This window comes from Pinus tabuliformis, chromosome 5_1 (assembly GCF_031772625.1).
Source record: "Pinus tabuliformis cultivar Carrire ecotype Pingquan chromosome 5_1, CPIR1, whole genome shotgun sequence".
Taxonomy (NCBI): Eukaryota; Viridiplantae; Streptophyta; class Pinopsida; order Pinales; family Pinaceae; genus Pinus; species Pinus tabuliformis.
This window is the reverse complement of record NC_142305.1, coordinates 328,260,847-328,272,927: the sequence shown is the minus strand read 5'-3', so window position 1 is coordinate 328,272,927 and position 12,081 is coordinate 328,260,847.

Here is a 12,081-nt window from a genome sequence, read left to right as displayed (position 1 = left end):
GCTCCAAACTTCGCTTCTTTCGGATGATATCAGGTTTGATGGACCGCCGCTGGGATGGGTACCAAATATAAAATTTGAAGATTGGGACTTGGTGGATAGTGAGAAATTCCCACAGTTGGCCATAGACAAACTACGACAACAGAAATGGTTGCGGGGTGTGGAGAAGGCTGGGTTACTATATCTGCGGTGGATACCCTACTACCACCGTGCGCCTATCACTATCTTTGTCATCTGGCAGCTACTGTGTCTGGTACAAGATGATATTTGTGGCTGGAAGAGTTGATTCCCATCATGGCTGACTTAGTTCACCGAATCTCGCAGCTGCCGATTAAAGGAAGCAATCCTGCAGACATAGCCAGAAAGAGTAGTGACTTGGGGCTTGCAGAAGCTATGAAGGCTAAATATAAGCTAGAGAAAAGGAAGCGAGGTTACGTAATCACAAGTATCAAATATCGAGGGGTGCGCGTTGCCACCCAATTGCTAGCCAACAAGCTTATGAGGAAATGCCATGTAGGCGAAGTACCAACATCTATAATTGCGTTGGCAGAATAGTGTGCAGAAGGGGTTTAGTTCAATTGGGCGCAGTTTCTGTGTGATGAATTCTTGACAAACTGTAGGGAAGCACAAGACCAAGGTAAGACCTTCCACTATGCATGGGTGCTCTTATCCATCTTATTGATTTACGGAGAGCTGTTGATAGACAGCTAGTTTCCCGTCGTGGAACAACGCATACCCGAGGCCGCGAGGTATACCTCGCTCTGGGCGACCACAGATGCGGCAAGGATCCAAAAGATAAAGGTATTTTGGACATTTGTAGAGGTGAGTTTATGAACATGGATCAACCGTAGGCTGTGCCTGTCCCCAATAGTATATAACACTTTACATAGTGTGGTGGAATTCAAGGAAGATATGCATAACTTGTATATTCAGGCGTGCAAGGATCCAACCCGAGCATGGGAAAAGCTGCCATTTATTGCCACAGATGATGCAATATTTGAAGTAATGGTGTCATGGTCTCTGGAATGGCGTGCCCCGGACTTAGTAGAATTGGAAAAAATTGCGGCACAATAGAAGAAGAAGGAGACCAAGCTGCACCTCGAGAAGCTAGCAGAAAGAAAGCGTCAAGAACAGGAAGCAACCATGTTGTAGACGATGGCTGAGGCAGCCATGCTAGAGAAAATGACACAGACCACAACTGAAACTGCTAAAGAGGTCGAGGAAGGCCAAGAAATGCCCATGGAACTGAATATACAGGGGGAGGTGGAGACACAAGAATGCGCGAACCTTACAACAAATGTGACCCAACTCAAGAGGCTGCGCGACTAAGAGCAACCTTCTGCACGAAAAAGGACAAAGGCAACAGAGTCCGTGGGAGGAACCCTTATTGATAAGGATACCCTGGCAGAATTGATGATGGAGCAAATGACTGTGTTGGGGGCGCTCAGAGCGCAGTTGCAGGAATTACAGGTGCACACCCCAGGAAGGATGACACCGCACCTTGCGGAAAGAATATCCGAGACTGAATAGATGCTGCGCGCAAGCACAACGCACACCTTGGTGTTGCCAGAAGGAGTCGTCGTAGCAGCAGCCGAAGGCGACATAAGGGGATGGGGTTTGAATTTGGCCACCCTTCCCAGCGAAACCCTCCACCAGCTGCAGGAAGGGGTAACTACTGAGATTTGTGCCAGGGAGGGCCGCACTCTCCAAATCTTGAGTGCACAAAACACAAAACTAGAACAACTCAGCCTGTAGTGCGACAACATGGTTGCCCAAAAACAGGGAGTAGAACAGGTAGTAGAGGAAGCCTGTAGTAGTATTGCGGAGTTGGCCGTACCAGCAGAGCTCCCCACAGTAGAAAAGATTCACCAACTGGCAGCTGGAGTTCGCAGAACCCACGAGGAGGCTGCGAAGGTGCAGTTGGAACTGAACTTGCAGATAGCAGAGCTGCGATTGCAGGCGCAGTCCTCTATAAACCCGGAAGTTAGAGAGCAGCACCGCCAAGCCATTCAATCAGGGTTGAAAGCGATAGAGCATGCTGTACAAGACTGCACTGGCTTGTTGGACCAATCCCTCTTAACGCTCACTTCACTTCAGGAGGACCCAACGCTACGACAGCTAGAAACGGAAAAGTGGGAATTGTAGCAGGTGTATGACGATGTTCGGGGAATCGTGCAAATGGTCGTCCTCACCCAACGCTTGGCCAAGATAAGGGAGGCCCAGGATCTGAAAGAACGAGTGGACACTGCGTGACAGTAAGAAGCAGGGCTTAAAGCATGCATCTAGCCTTGGCTCGAGGAAGCATTCACGGTCACTGCCATAATAGAGAGCAAGCTGACCCAGATGCAGGACACATATGCGAAAAGGTAAGAGGACGTTGCTAACAACGATGCATCAGAACGTAGCGCAGTTGATACAACATACAATGGAGGAATGTGTTGCGGACATCAATGAAGCACAAAGATTGCTAGATGAGCTTCGCGCAAAGATTACTACACCAGCCAGGTGACTCGGGATGAGTCACGATGATTGTGTTGGGGGCCTATTGGGTAGCAGATCCCCCACGTAATGGTTTTGAGGCTAAAGACCACAATTTCAGGTAATGTATTGTAAAAGCTCCGTGAAATGCGCGGAGCGTGAGTTGTAATAAGTCAAGTCAAAGGGTAGTCCGCCCGAAAATAAGGTAAAATAACAGAAAATGAGTTGGCCTACCCATGGTCCGCGGACCATGAGAATGTATAAATAAGAGCAAGGCTCTAAGTGTAAGGTAGCTTTTTGGTAGTAGAAGTGATATGGGTGTCTGAACGTGATCTAAGTCTGTAAGTGCAAGTTTGGGTGTTATTAGGAGATAGAAGCTTCGCAGCTGTGTGCGCAGAGGCCTGGTAGAGTCTGCAGCTGTGTGCACAGACCCCTGCAGCTGTGTGCGCAGGGCGGGAAGTGGATTGTAACCGGATAAAGGCATTAATAAAGATAAGTTGACTATGAAATATTGTGTATCTGTTCTCGATTCTAGTTTATGCATCTGTTTATGATTTATGATTACGTGCATATCTGTTTAAGTTGAATAATAACTGGAAGTGTTGTAACTTCGTAAATAGCCAAGATCTATAACAACAATAAGCACAGGAAGGGGTAAATTGCATTTGCGCTTGACTAAGGTAGTTGCTCTGAAAAGATAGCTGCGTGAAAGCTGCGCCGCGTGTAGGATTGCTCCGCGCAAACCTAGACGACATCAAGACATCCCTAGGGTGCGGAAACCTGGTTCCAGCACCCTCCCATACTACCTCGGGTGAGACTTCAGTCCGCGCTCCATGGATTGTTGCCGAAAGGGCTAGTAGTGTTGGGATTTGTTTGGCTAAAAATTTCTGAACCTGGGTCAGGAACCATTAAGCCAACAGGTCTTAATGGCATTGTCCCTCCTCCTACCAAGTAGTTTGCGAACAATGGACAATGATCTTTGTCGTGGCCCTGACCTTTGCATTTAATGCACCATAATTCCTAGCGCGCCTTTGGCCGAGGTGCCCTATCCTGTTTCAAACTCTGCATTTCTAGACACAGATTCTGTAGTCGTGTGTGGATCTGTTGGACTCCTAATCCAAGGTCTTGTATAGGGGTCTCATGCAACCTCATTGCCATCTCCAACGCTTCGGCTTGGGTGGAAATTTTTTGCTATGACATCGCCATCCTTAAGTGTGGTGTAAGTGAGGCGAAAAACCATGCGTGATGTTGTGCATCTGTTAACGTCATGTTGGCTTCACAGATCGTACTTTTCAGCCTTTGGTCCAGATCCCAGGGGGTCTCACCTGGGAGCATCGCGATCTCTTTAAACCTGATGATTGATTACATCTCTGACTTTGGCTTGCTAAACTCCCTGTTCAATGTGGTTTGGATCTCTGCAATTCATGTGTTCGAGTGGTCATCAGAATGCTTGATATACCATGTTAATGCGCGATCTTGTAGCACGCTCACCAATGTATCCTTTTTAATATTATCATCAATGGTGCCTTGTGCTTCCCATACTGCTCTTACCACGAACCAGAATTGGTCCGGGTCTTCATTTCCTACTCCCCTGAACACCGGTAGTTTAATCATGCTTGCCATACTGAACTGCGGAGGTGGTGGAGGTGGAGTGGGTGGAGCTGGAGGTGAGGGGGGTGAAGCAGGTGGTGGTGTGGGTGGAGGTGGCAAACGCGGAATTCGCTACCTTATCAAAATGACCGTGCTTCTCGGAGAAACCTTCACGAGCTTGTCCTTCCTCTCTCGTGAGGGTGAAATTAAGGGACTATTTTCTAATTCTTCACTGCTTCCACTTCTGTAGATCTTTTCACTCCGCGTAGTCCCAATCATTAATTTATTCGCATAACCCGCTTTTCACAAAATAACATCTTAATCCAAGTGTTCAAATATTTAACGTACTTACCTCACAGTCCCCTGAGAAAACATCTCTCTACCTCACTGTAGCTGACGGTCGTGTCTACTGCGAACTCAGTGATAAATCCTCCTATTATTTGGTCAAGCTAGTGGTCCACAGATCGCGCTATCTTATCTTCTGAGGTTTCTAGTCTGTGCACTAGTTCCAGAGTCCACACTATTGGTTTTTCTAGCCTACACCTTCCCTGGCTGTCTGCTAACTTTGCGATCCACTCATACAGCTTAGATGGAAAATATGCAAAGAAAATTTCATGGATTTCAGTGTACAAGTAGCCATCCAACCATTGCTCCTTAGATACTCGCATATTTCTGTTTTCCTACGCTGCGAACTTGTGAATCTTCTTGTCCAACCACTCTTCAATTTCTTTCTTCGTAGGGTTCCAGTGGCATGACATCAGACACCCTTTATGCAGATCCCAGTCTCGGCAACGGAACCATTTGTTGGCTTAATGGAGCCTGAACCAGGTTCAGAGGTGATTTAGCCAAGCAAATCCCTGTACTACTGGCCCTTTTGGCAACAATCCATGGAGCGCGCACTGAGGTCTCACTCGAAGTAGTATGGGAGGGTGCTAGAACCAGGTTTCTACACCCTAGGGATGTTTGATGGGCTTCTGGAGGTCCGTGGTCTGACCGGTCGCTTCGCACACTTGTGATCCCTTCGTGACCTGCGGTGCGGCTTCCATGTATCCCTACTCGGGGCGCGACCCGTATAATACCCAAGCTCCTTGTTAATTGACCAATTACTTAACTTGTGTGTGTAAGATTTATGGTTATTACAACATATTCATCAATCATAACAGTGTGAGCAATACATAAACGAATACAATCATAAAGAAGACAATGCACAACAAATACACATGATTATGAATCAACTTCTCTTTTATTAATCTTCAACCTTGCTTACAAACTCGACACCACCCTGCGCACTCAGCTGCGGACTCTTCTAGGCCTCTGCACACTCAGCTGCAGAGCCTCTTCCTACTACTACAACCTAAGACGCTTAGAAATCTACTCTAAGCTCGAACCATTCTTTCACTATTCATCTATCATCACTTATTGACTCACTTTACAACTTAGAGCCTCACTCTATTTATACAATCCCATGGTTCGCGGACCATGGGTAGGCCAACTTTACACTATTTTACAATAAAATGCTTAGGGTGGACAACCTTATGACTCAATTGTACACTTCGCGCTCTGCACCCACAATTCGCGGAGTTTTACAACATCTCTGACCAAAACTTGGGCTTTGAGCCCCAAAACCTACTGTGGGGGGGATTCCCTGCCCAACAAAGGTTATTCAAACTAGTGCATCTTATTCATGGATAAATGAAGAATTGTACAAGACAGGACTTGACTTAATCATTCGAAGATGTGTTAGAGAGGATGAAGTACCTGAGATATTAAAGGCTTGTCATGATGAACCATGTGAAGGAAATTTCGGTGATATAATAACTGCTTATAAAGTCCTTCTCTTAGGATATTATTGACATTCTGTTTTTAAGGATACCAAGGAATATGTTAAGAGGTGTGACATTTGTCAAAGAATGGGAAAACTTGTTCATTCAGATGAAATGCCTCTACAACCTCTGGTACTTATTGAACCTTTTGAGAAATGGGCTTTGGATTTTGTTGGTCCAATCAATCCACCATCAAGACAAAAAAAGCACATTCTTGTTTGTATATATTATGTCACAAAATCGGTAGAAGCTAGAGCACTTCCTTTTACTACTGAAAATGCTGTAGTTTCATTTACTTTTGAGGATGTTTCCACTCGTTTTAGTGTCCCAAGTGAAATTGTGACAGATCAAGGCACTCAATTTACATCCAAGTTGGTACAAAAGATAATGGAGGAGTACAAATCAAACATAGGAAGTGAACTCCATATCATCTACAAGCCAATGGACAAGTTGAATCTACCAATAAAGTAATTGAAGCAATTCTTACCAAGACTGTGCATTTGCATAGAAGGGATTGGACAGAAAAGATTCTAGAAGCTTTATGGGAATACTATACCACATGGAGAATTACAACACGACACACTCCTTATGGACTTGTTTATGAAAAGAAAGTATTGTTTCCTATTGAGTTCCACATCAAGACTTTTAAAACAATAAGCAAATTGGGTCTTGATCTATCAGAAGCCCAAAGACAAATAATGGAGGAATTGAATGAACTTGATGAGATATGACATGATGCTATTCATTGAACCAATATAGTCCAACAACAAATATTTAGGTGGCATGATAATTTTATCAAAGAAAGAAAATTTCGGCCTGGTGATTGAGCATTGCTTTTTGATTCAAAATTTAAAGATCTTCAAGGAAAATTTCAAACTCATTGGTTTGGTTCTTATGAGATTGAAACTGTCTTTGATAATGGAGCAATTAGAATCAAAACCATTGATGAAGAAAAAGTAACATTCCTTGTAAATGGTCATATATTACGAATATATCATAAACCATTAACAAGGGAAGAATTCATAAGAAATCTGCAAGAAAATATTGATTTGAAGTTGGTCAAGGAAGATTCTTCTTCCTCTCCAACTTAGCCTTCTACTTTATTTTTCAATACACACACACACACACACACACACATATATATATATAAACATGAAAACCAACAATGTTGGCATGTTTATACATAAAATCTAGGTTGAAAACCAAGCGTTCTTAATAGCTTAGATTTTCTTTTCCCTATTCTAGTCCCATTGTATTTTTAACCCTCTTTTCTTTTTCAAAAATAAAGTAGCTACGGAATTGTCAACAATATGCAGATCTAATAGAATCCTGAAGCTGACTTGACATATTGCGACAAGGGAAAATTAAGATCATGGCAGAAGAAAATTCATTGAAGATTGCAGTTGAAGCAACCTGACAACCTACAAAAGACAAATCAAAACTAGTAAGGCAAAGATATAAGGTATGTATATATTAAGTTATATTATAAAGGTAAAAACATTTGAGTTATGAAATAAATTATGAGTAATCATTGTACTACCATACTGAATAAGGATTACCCTTATTAGTATCACATGAATTCGGTTTTAATGGAAATATCTATGCCTTGTAACCCAAGTCGGTCATGAACCTTGATATAATTTGAAAATTGCCCTCACCTCTCCATTCATCATTCCACTTCATGCGCAATATTTTCATTTACCATTTCACTCAGCCCTATTTCATTGTTGAGACTGCCTCCACCTAAACTTTGATTCAGTCCATACTCTAATTCCTTCCGCTCCTTAACCCCATCGAAAGAGAAATTATAGGCTAAGCTTCTCTAACATGGGGGTCATTGTAAGATCACAGCCAAATGGGGTAAAGTTTCTCAAAGGATACCCATAGGTCAAACAATTGTTGCAGCAAGCATGATGGCTAGAATTTGTGGAGAAATTCGATGGGCATGAGAAAGAGGTGACAAAGTCTTTTGCTAAGGCATACGATGGCATTGAAGAAAAAATTAGGACGTGAAGCTGGTTTTGATAGAGTCTTTCATAGCAGAAGCTACTACATTACCAAAAATCAGAGAGAGCTAGTTCAAGAACATAAAAAATTGAAGAGAAAGAATGGAACATTTTCCTCAAGAATCAAGGTATGGATACTTCTGTGTTTAAAAAGGAAACACCAGTCACAACTTTGAAAAATAAATGGACGGATTTGCTATTGATCATTCAAAGGTTTATAACTTGTGAAAGAAGATTGAGTAACATGTTCTTTTTATCATGCACGCTTAATGATGGATTTTGTTGATGGGAATGAAATTAACCTACAATATTTCCAACTTCGTAGCTTAATAAAAATGGCTGGTAATATTCAAAGGAAGATACAATCTATAGATAATGCTATGTACCATCATGGCCTAGTGAAAATCCTAATTGAGGCCCATTTGAGAAACATATGAGATAATTAGGAAGATTTATTAATTAGAAATCATTTTTAGGAAGCATAAAAAGAAGAGCTGAGTGGTAAGACTAGGAAGAGCAGAAGAAAATTATTCTCAAACCCTAAATAAAACTCACCTACAAAAGAAACACAATAGGAGCAGTACTATGATGATGATACCCCTCTTATAAATGTGTTAGAAACTCTTAAGTAGAAGAATGTTAGAAGAAAGGTGTTGGATTAAGGGGGCCTGACCCAGGTTCAGAGTTATTTGCGCCAACCAACAAAACCCTAACTGCTAGCCCTTTGGGAAAAAACCTGCATAGTGTAGGCTGCAGTATCACCGGAAGCAGTATTGGGGGATGCTAGAGCCAGGTTTCTGCATCCAGATACTGTGTGATATGTATTCTGAAGTCCTTGTAGCTCAGATATTCCTTCACATAGACCTGTATCTTCCTATGTTCCACTACTGCAACTCTATAAAAATGGCTCTTAGACCTTCGTGAAGGTCTATGGTCAGGCTTTTCAGACCTAAAAGTAGTAGACTTACAACTTTCGCTTAGTAAATAATAACCCTTGATCTGCCTTTGCACAGATCTACTTGCTTCGAACAATTATCTTAACATATTTAGCTACTACCTTCATGAAAATAGATCCTTACCCATTTCATGCACATATATTAAAGATTCAATAGATTCATGTAGAAAACACGCTTTATTTCACAGAAAACTGATCATTAAGCGATACTGCATAAATTTAAACAGAGATAAGAACAAGGTACATATGCATAAGATTTGGTCCAAAATCAATCTTTATTAGAGTCAACATTAGAATTACACACTCTTCCAACCTACGCACATAGCTGCAGGGGCCCACACACTCAGCTGCAGTCTTGCCAAGGTTTTCGTGCACTTAGTTGCAAGAGCCTTCCCCTTTTGCCTAAGTACATGAGACAAAGCTTTCCTGCCTTAGCACTTTTCCCTTACACTTGTTCTTCACCAAAAGTTAGATATTTAGACTCGCTAAGACTCAACTATATAGAGCTTTTTCATTACAATACCATGGCTCACGACCTATGGGTGAGTCTCGAAACCCTCCTATCACTTACCCATACAAGGGGCTAAAGCCCCTTTGACTCCTACTTAGTTGTGCGCTCTACTTCCACATTTCATAGATACTTTACAATATTTACAAAATTCAACTCAAAAATTGATTAAACTAACCCAAAATTGACCCTAGGGACTCTATCCCAACAGTTCCCCAACACAAATATGGTGACTCACCCTCGAGTCACTCATATGGCTTCTCAACTTTGTGGTGGAGCTCACTGAACTTTTGCTTCAATGCGTTCAGCTTTGCGATACTTTGTATTGCAACCTTCTTCACCTCATTGACAAACTTTTCTGTAGTTGGTCCCTCTACAGCAAGCTGCATGGTCCTATGAGTCTACTGTAGAGCTTTCAACTTCTCCTAAATGGTCTGAGAAATATGGTTGACCTCTTCTGTCTAAGGTTGAAGTTGAGCCTTTAACATTGATTCTTTGTGCTACAACTCCTATAATTGTGCCTGTGTCAGATTCCCTTCTTGTAGGCATGCGAAGCACTGGATTGGCACTAATGTGCGTGCAGTCGCCTTGATCTCATCATATTTCTGCTGGGACTCTCTGATTTCTATACTCAACCTCTGCAGGTTTGGGTCCTCCTACAAAGTGTCCCATAATTCCATGGCATGGTTAAAAAGAAGATCACATCCTTTAGCTCCAATCTCCAGAGTATTCATATGCTCCCTAATGGCTGCATCTTGCTACTCTCTAACCTCTCGCGGAGTCGTCGAATGTAGCTTCAACTGTAATTTTGCTATCTTCATCTAGAAGTCAAACGTGACTATGCCTATCTCATCTTTTGATTTTCAGACTACAGAAGCCAATTTCCCAATCTTCATTGTAGCTGCAACATCTTCCAGAATATGTAACTCTGGGACTGAATTTCATGCCTGCATTATTGCAAATTCTAGGCTTTGACTTCATGCTTCTAGATCTTCCTTTTCTTTCAGAGCCTGAGCCTTCTCAACAAATATTTGTTTGTTGTTTACCTTAACCTCACTGATTATTGCAAGTGCATACTGCTCTCTGATTCTAAGATTTTCTGAGACCCCCTGATGCAACACATGGAGAGTCTAAAGTGGTAGCATGGCTAAGTTTATCCCTATGTCCTTGATCGTTCCCAGTAGAGCGCGGTCTTCCTCTATTTCTGCATGGACTGATCCTTTTGGTAAGGAGATGACTCTGAGGTCTAGATTCATTTCCATTTCCAATACTTTCTCGCTCCCTTGCATTAGGATCGCTTGCACCCCACTTGCTTGAATCCTTCCTGTTTGGATCTATAGCTCGCACAGATTCTTCTGGATGCTGCCTAGCATTTGCATATATTGCTGCTCAAATTGCTCCCACAACTCCATTGTGGTGTCACTGACTTTGTCCCCAATTTCGTCGAGATCCCCTTTTGTGAGGATCATTGCTTTAATGCACGCTTGTTTATCTAATTTGTGCTTCTTCCTTTTCCCAACAATTTTCTCCTTACTGCACTTCATTAATGTGAAGGGAGTACTTTGCTCCTCCCCTCATCTCCGCCCTGCTCGGATAGTTCCTACTCCTTAGTATGCTGGGAAGCCAATGCTTCGACTTCCTCTATGTCAGTGCACTCTGTCTTAGCACGATCTTTCACAACACGCTCTTTTTCAGCAACTGCCTTAGCGGCAAATTCTTTCTTTCTCTGTTTGGCCAATGCTCGTGTGATGCATCACTGCCTGTGTTGCTTATTTTCCTTTCTACGTAGTTGTTGTTTGCGCAACAGATATTTCTCCTTTCTGACTGGTACCTGCACCAACATCTATGCGTTGTTGCCACTCTGCTAGCCAACTCCCCACAATTTCCTGCATGTCTATCTCTGAGACTAGGTAAGGAAACTTGCATAAGATATGGTTCGGGTCTCGCCTCACCTGGATAGAGACATTATGGAAGTTGGACTTAAACTCTACGAGGGCCCTCAAATTCTCGAACAAGGTTGGAGAGAACCTTGGCTGCTGACTTTTACTATGCGGAGATCCATTTCAACCAATATCCAGAAAATCTTGGATTCCTTGATCCTCTCTGGATCCTTTGTCGCCCATAGCAAAGCAAACTTCTCTGCCTCTGGTAAATCTTCTTCTTGTGGAGGAAACTAACTATCCTCAGGCAAGTGCGATGCTACTAGTAAAATTAGCAACAGGAGCCAGGCATAGTGAAATGCCTTGCTATCCTCCTGTGCTTCATGGCAGTTCACAAGGAATTCTTTACATAAATACTGTGCCTAGTTGTACTATACTCCCTTCCTGCACTAGGCAACCAATGACACTATTGGCGCCAAAACTTCGTCCATGCGACATTTCCTCATAATCTTCCATGCTAGAATTTGGGCAGCAAACTGCACCGCCTAGTCTTGAATTCAACATATAGAATATCCGCGCGACTTTTTGATCAGCCCAAACTCCGTCTTCATCTTATCTGCTAACTCCTTTTATTTACTCTTTCCTCCAAATTCCTTGGCTGGGTCCGCCCCTTTATAGGGAAACTTCATAACCCTATGAATGAGCATATGAATTATAGGGATGGGTTCACCAATCCACAAGCACCCATCATGCACCAGCGCGAGAAGCTAGCACACATAAACAGTGTTGATAATCAACCGGTGGAAGTGTGGTATGCAAAGCATGTGAAATAAACCGGCTTGCT